The following is a 6,000-nucleotide window of genomic DNA, read 5'->3' as shown; positions in this document are numbered from 1 at the left end:
ATTTTTGGCTACACTTTGAAAAGATTAAAAAATATTAAGCTAACTATCTGATTGGAAAAGAAGATATAAATGACCAATATTGGGAATAAAAGAAGAATGGTAACTATATTATTTCAGAGTCTATAAATGTTGAGATTATTATAGCTATGGATTCTGTAAATGTTGACATTAAATTATATTAATGTTGAAATAAGCAACTTTGTATTTATAAATGAAATGGAGAAATTTCTTGAATGATGTTGTTTATATAACATGACATAAGAACGAACGTGTTTATAGTACTCTATCTATTCAAGAAATAAAATATATTCCTTTTATTTAAAAAATTATATTCCCAGTTGCTTTTGCTACTAGATTTTTGGGAAGAATTAAAGTCTTAAAAATAATAGAAGAGAAAATACATCCATCCTGTTTCAATGCCAACATATTACAAAAAAGAGAAACATCGGGCCGGGCGCGGTGGCTCACGCCTGTAATCCCAGCACTTTTAGGAGGTCGAGGCGGGTGGATCACGAGGTCAGGAGATGGAGACCATCCTGGCTAACATGGTGAAACCCCATCTCTACTAAAAATACAAAAAATCAGCCGGACGTGGTGGCGGGCGCCTGTAGTCCCAGCTACTCGGGAGGCTGAGGCAGGAGAATGGCGTGAACCCGGGAGGCGGAGCTTGCAGTGAGCCCAGATCGCGCCACTGCACTCCAGCCTGGGCGACAGAGCCAGACTCCATCTCAAAAAAAAAAAAAAAAAAAAAAAAAAAGAGAGAGAGAAACATCACACACACTCAAAGAAAATTATAGGCCAATTTTTATCACAGAAAGTTATGACCATTAAAAAAATCATCAAATCAAACCCACCCAAATATTATAAGATAATTTATCATGATCAAGTAGGGTTTATCCCAGGTAGAAAAAGGTGGATTTCACATTCTTAAAACAAGTTGTTATTTTATAGGACAAAGAGTCATTTCAACAAATACAGAAAATACATTTGACAAAATTTTAGTCACTTAGCATAAAAGTGCTTAGTGAGTAGAAGAACACTTCTTAATCTAACAAAGGACATGTATAAAAAATCAGCGCTAATATATTTGATGGTGAAATGCTGGATGTCCATCAATTGGGAAATAACAAACTGTGCTATATTTATATAATATAATGTTCTCAACAACAAAAAATAAACATCTGTAAGTAAAGAACATGGGGAATTGATAGCAATAATACATTCAGAGAGATGTCTACTTTCCAGTGTACACACTACAGACTTTTATTTAAATTATATTCAAAAATAGACAAAAGGATTTTGTGGTGGGATGAACTAGAACATTGATGCCTCTGAGATAGTGAATGTAGTGAATGTGTTCATATATAGATAGTCTCCTACTTAGGACGGTTGAATTTATTATTTTTTTTAACTTTACAGTGGTACAAAAGTGATACACATTCAGTGCAGTATTCAATAAATTACATGAGAAAATCAACACTTTAGTATAAAATGGGCTTTTTGTTGGAGGATTTTACCTAACTGCAGGCTAACGTAAGTGTTCTGAGCACATTTAAAGTAGACTAGACTAAGCTGTAATGTTTGGTAGGTTAAATGTATCAAATGTATTTAGTACAATTTTGACTTGACAATATTTTCAACGTATGATGGGTTTATTAGGATGTAATCTTATTTTAAGTTGAGGAGCATCTGTACTGTGAAGGGGAGACAGAGTTGATAGCAAAATTATGTACTTTATTAGGATTTTGAGCAACATAGATGTATGTATACAATCTCACTGCATAGTATATATTAGATTCTTGAACTTCATTATAAGTACATCTTACTATATATATGTGTGTGTGTACATATAACTATAATTATAGATTTGCTGAAGTATTTAGAAAATAAAATACTGATACATGCAATGTCCTTTGAAATACTTTTTTTTACAAAAAGATGAATTGATGGATGGATCTATGGGCAGATAAGTGATAAAGCAAGTATAAATAAATTATAGACTCCAGGTGATGTGCATAGGGTTATTCACTTTATAATTCTGCATATTTTCATATAGTTGACATGTTATAATGCTGAGGTCTTAAGAAGTTACTGCCTTTGTTTCATCCAGAACAGACCGTATGTAGTCAAATAAAGGAAGGGTGACACGATGAAAAGAAATTACAGTATTTTAAGTGAGAAATGAGTTCACTTTAAGTGTTTCATTTTCCATTAATATGTAATAATCCACCATCAGCTCAGTGGCTCAAAACAAAAATGATTATAAATATGCTCACTTACTCTGTGGGTCAAGAATTCTCAAAACATATAGTGGTCTTCGCTTTTCTCTGTCACACAGTGAGACTTCAGTTAAGCATGATTTCAAGGCTCGAGATGACTCAATGGCTGAGAAATGGAATCATCTAAAGGCTCCTGCATGCGTGTGGATTGCAGCTGACCAGGACTTTAGCTGGGACTTTTGGTTGGAAAGCAACAACACTGGCTGTCTGTGTGGATGCTTGGACTTCCTCAGAGCATGGCGACTGGATTCCAAGAGCAAGTATCTTAAAAGAACAAAACATAATGCATGGCATTTTTATGAACCAATTTTGAATGTTACTTAGGTTACATGTGCCACACTCTATCGGTAGAGACAGCCACTACATTATATAAAATTTCAATACAAAAAGTAGGCACTACTGCTCAATGGAAGAGGTGTCAGAGTCATATTTTAAGCAGAACATGTAAGATGACAGATATTGTTGTGGCTATCTTCAGAAAATGTTTTCTATATTCATGTAGATATCTAAAAAATAAGAAAGTGAATGCATTATTAAAATTTCATAGTAAGACCAACAATTCTTTACAGTGCTTTAGATACAAGATACTGGTAAAAGAGAAGAAATTATAGGACTAATAATTTTGGGTGAGAAAATGAGTAGATATTGAATATTTATGATAGGGAATGGTAGGGAATCTGACTTGATGGTGAAAATCAAGAATTCATTGTTTGCATTAGACTAGGATGCCTTTATAGGTAGCCAAACGGTAATGACAAAACCACATACTAATTTTAAACTCAGAGAGAAATCAAAAATAAGGATGTAGACCTAGGCATTATGTAAATAGTAAAGCCCATGTCACAAGACATCTTATAGAACGCAGTTAGAGTCCAAGGGTGAACCTGCCCCAAGACCCTTCAAAATTTAGGGTGGATTAGAATGAGCCAGTAAAGACTTACAAGTGAGAACCATAAGCAACTCAGAAGAGTACGATGTAATAGAAACCCCCCAAAAATAATATGTCATGAAAGATTGAGTATTGAAGTTTGGGAAGTGCTTCTGTGAAATCAAGTGGGAAAAGGATGAAGACATGGCCATTGGATTCATCAATGTGTGAGGCGATTTCTTACTTTCACAAAAGCAGCCTTAGTAGTGTGGTGGGAATAGAAGCAAAAAAACATAGGAAATGGAAAGAGAGACTACAGATAAGTCTTTGAAAATGTTTTTCAATTAAAGAAACAGAGAGTCCCAGGCACAGTGTCTCACGCCGTTAATCCCAGCACTTTGGGAGGTTGAGGCGGGTGGATCACCTGAGGTCAGGAGTTTGAGACCAGCCTGGTCAACATGGTGAAACCCAGTATCTACTTAAAAAAAAAAAAAAATACAAAATTAGCCGGGTGTGATAGTGCATGCCTGTGATCCCAGCTACTTGAGAGGCTGAGGCAGGCAAATCACTTGAACCTGGAAGGCAGAGGCTGCGTTAAGCCAAGATTGCACCACTGCACTCCAGCCCTGGCAATAGAGTGAGAGTTTGTCTCAAAAATAAATAAAAATAAAAATAAAAAATAAAGACAGAGATTATAAATTTAGTGGAATATTTAAGACAGGACTCAATTGAAAATTGTGACTTCACAACTGATTTTTTTGGCGGATGCAGTGAGCCAAATTAATGTTTTTCAAAATTGAATGTTAATGATTATGAACATTAGTTTTCTATTTAGTATGTGCTAAATATTTCACATATAACACTTCACTGGTTTTCACAAATTTAATGAGTAGATCCTATCCTATCCAGTTTGTTGTTGGGGAAATTAAGAGACTTAGAAATATTAAATTATCTGTTCAATGTCAGAGTTAGTAAGTTGTAGAGCTCACATCGGAATCAAAGAGTGATGCCCCAGAAGTTGAGTTCTTCTCTTTCACATCACTATGCCTCACACTATAGTAAATGTTTTGATGGCATCTTACTTTAGAGATGAGAATATAATGTTCCTGCCATATGGATAATGTAAAACTCATAGAGTCTGGAAAGCAAATTGAATCTGATCAATAATCCCATCTACCTCCACCAACTCAGGAATCATGTACCTATTATTTATAATTGATGGCTACCTTGCCGCTTATGTTTTAACATTTCTTTTTTTTTGAGACAGAGTCTTGCTCTGTCGCCCAGGCTGGAGTGCAGTGGCGCAATCTTGGCTCATTGCAAGCTCTGCCTCCCGGGTTCACACCATTCTCCTGCCTCAGCCTCCCACGTAGCTGCGACTACAGGTGCCCGCCACCATGCCCAGCTAATTTTTTTATATTTTTCAGTAGAGACGGGGTTTCACCGTGTCAGCCAGGATAGTCTGGATCTCCTGACCTCGTGATCAGCCCACCTCGGCCTCCCAAAGTTCTGGGATTACAGGCGTGAGCTCCCGCGCCCGGCCTGTTTTTATGAAGGAAGACAGCAGCTAATCTGGCTTACAACAACAGAAGTAAAGAGTTCTTGTTCACACTGGGCTAAATCTGTCTCTCTGCAGCGTTCTTTTATTAATCCCTATTAGGCCTTCCATGTCTATAAAATTATACTCTAACTTCGATTCTATCAATTCTTTAAACATTTGAAAACTTGTCCTCCTAAAATCAAAAAATTTTATGAAAATATGTATATTAGCTTTCTCTTATGTGTTGGCTATTTTTTAACTGAATTACATTTAACAAATATTTTCAGTGTTTTCTTCTGAGACAATGATTCTGTTGAATGTCAGGAATATGTACTACTTTCTATTATACAAATCAGACCAGTCATTTAAATGATCTTGATTCATTGCATCTATGGGCCTTTAAATAAAGACTTAAGCTTCTCTCCATCATTAGTTCTATACTTCATGAGAAAAATCTCTCTTGGAAGTTAATGAAAAGCACAAAATAGGCTATTCTGACAGTGTCAGGAAAAGAAAATCTGTCTCCAGCATTCTAACTATTTCTTTTTTTCTCTATTTCTAACTTTTGCAATGGGCTACAATGCTGCACCTACAATAAATTTTCATGTACAAAGGTAGTGTGAGCTGGAAAGTTATTTGAAATTGCACAGGAAAACGTGCATAAATAACAAGTGGACCATGAGCAAGTGCTATGCAATTATTGGCAGGTGCATATGCAGTGTGCTTTACTTTCTCTATACATGATTAATCTGCATGACCAGTCAAGCTTTTCTTTAACAACTTGTAATTTCAACAGATGTGGCCTTTAGGCATTGGATTTATAGACATTGCTTTCTGAGCTTATTTGGAAGAAAAGTAAAATTAAATATGCCATAGATACAGAAGCTGATATTAGTATGCTGACTAAATAAGTATTACATTACAATTATAATTCTAAGCTGGGATAGAAAGATGCTGTCTCCGAAAAAGTGATTAATGTCAACTTTAACATTACATTAACCAGCATTGATTACTTTGCTGAAAGATATAAATGATTATTAATAGGCAATTTTGTAGATTAAAAATATGAAGGGAATAACATTGAAATGTTTACGGTACTAATGTATTGGCCATTAACCTAAAAAAATCAGGCTACAATTCATCAATTGCAAAATAGAAGAAAAACATTATCTCTGAGTTATGGCTGTATCTAAATCATATACCATATCATTCATGATGATAATCTCATAATCAGCACTAGAAATATGTGTTCATACAAGTCTTCTCTATTACAGAAAATGACTTTTTGAGAGAAAGAGGACCAAATAATTTGA

The 6,000-nt window shown here is 35.1% G+C and overlaps 1 long non-coding RNA gene across 3 annotated transcripts in view; it reads right to left on the bottom strand.

Annotated features, from left to right (window-relative positions):
- Window positions 1-1,320: 1,320 nt before the first annotated feature.
- LOC129058943 (uncharacterized) overlaps window positions 1,321-6,000 on the bottom strand; it is a 110,625-nt gene continuing 105,945 nt past the window's right edge. The window contains exon 8 of one of the 3 annotated variants that reach the window (XR_008524426.2): window positions 1,321-2,543. This is a non-coding gene — a long non-coding RNA (uncharacterized LOC129058943). Of the gene's footprint in view, window positions 2,786-6,000 lie in introns of all 3 variants that reach the window. The other 2 variants (XR_008524429.2, XR_008524427.2) reach the window with 2 other exon arrangements.

Source organism: Pongo abelii, chromosome 3 (assembly GCF_028885655.2).
Source record: "Pongo abelii isolate AG06213 chromosome 3, NHGRI_mPonAbe1-v2.0_pri, whole genome shotgun sequence".
NCBI lineage: Eukaryota > Metazoa > Chordata > Mammalia > Primates > Hominidae > Pongo > Pongo abelii.
The sequence above is the reverse complement of the archived record's forward strand: the minus strand, read 5'-3'. Positions and strand labels throughout refer to the sequence as shown.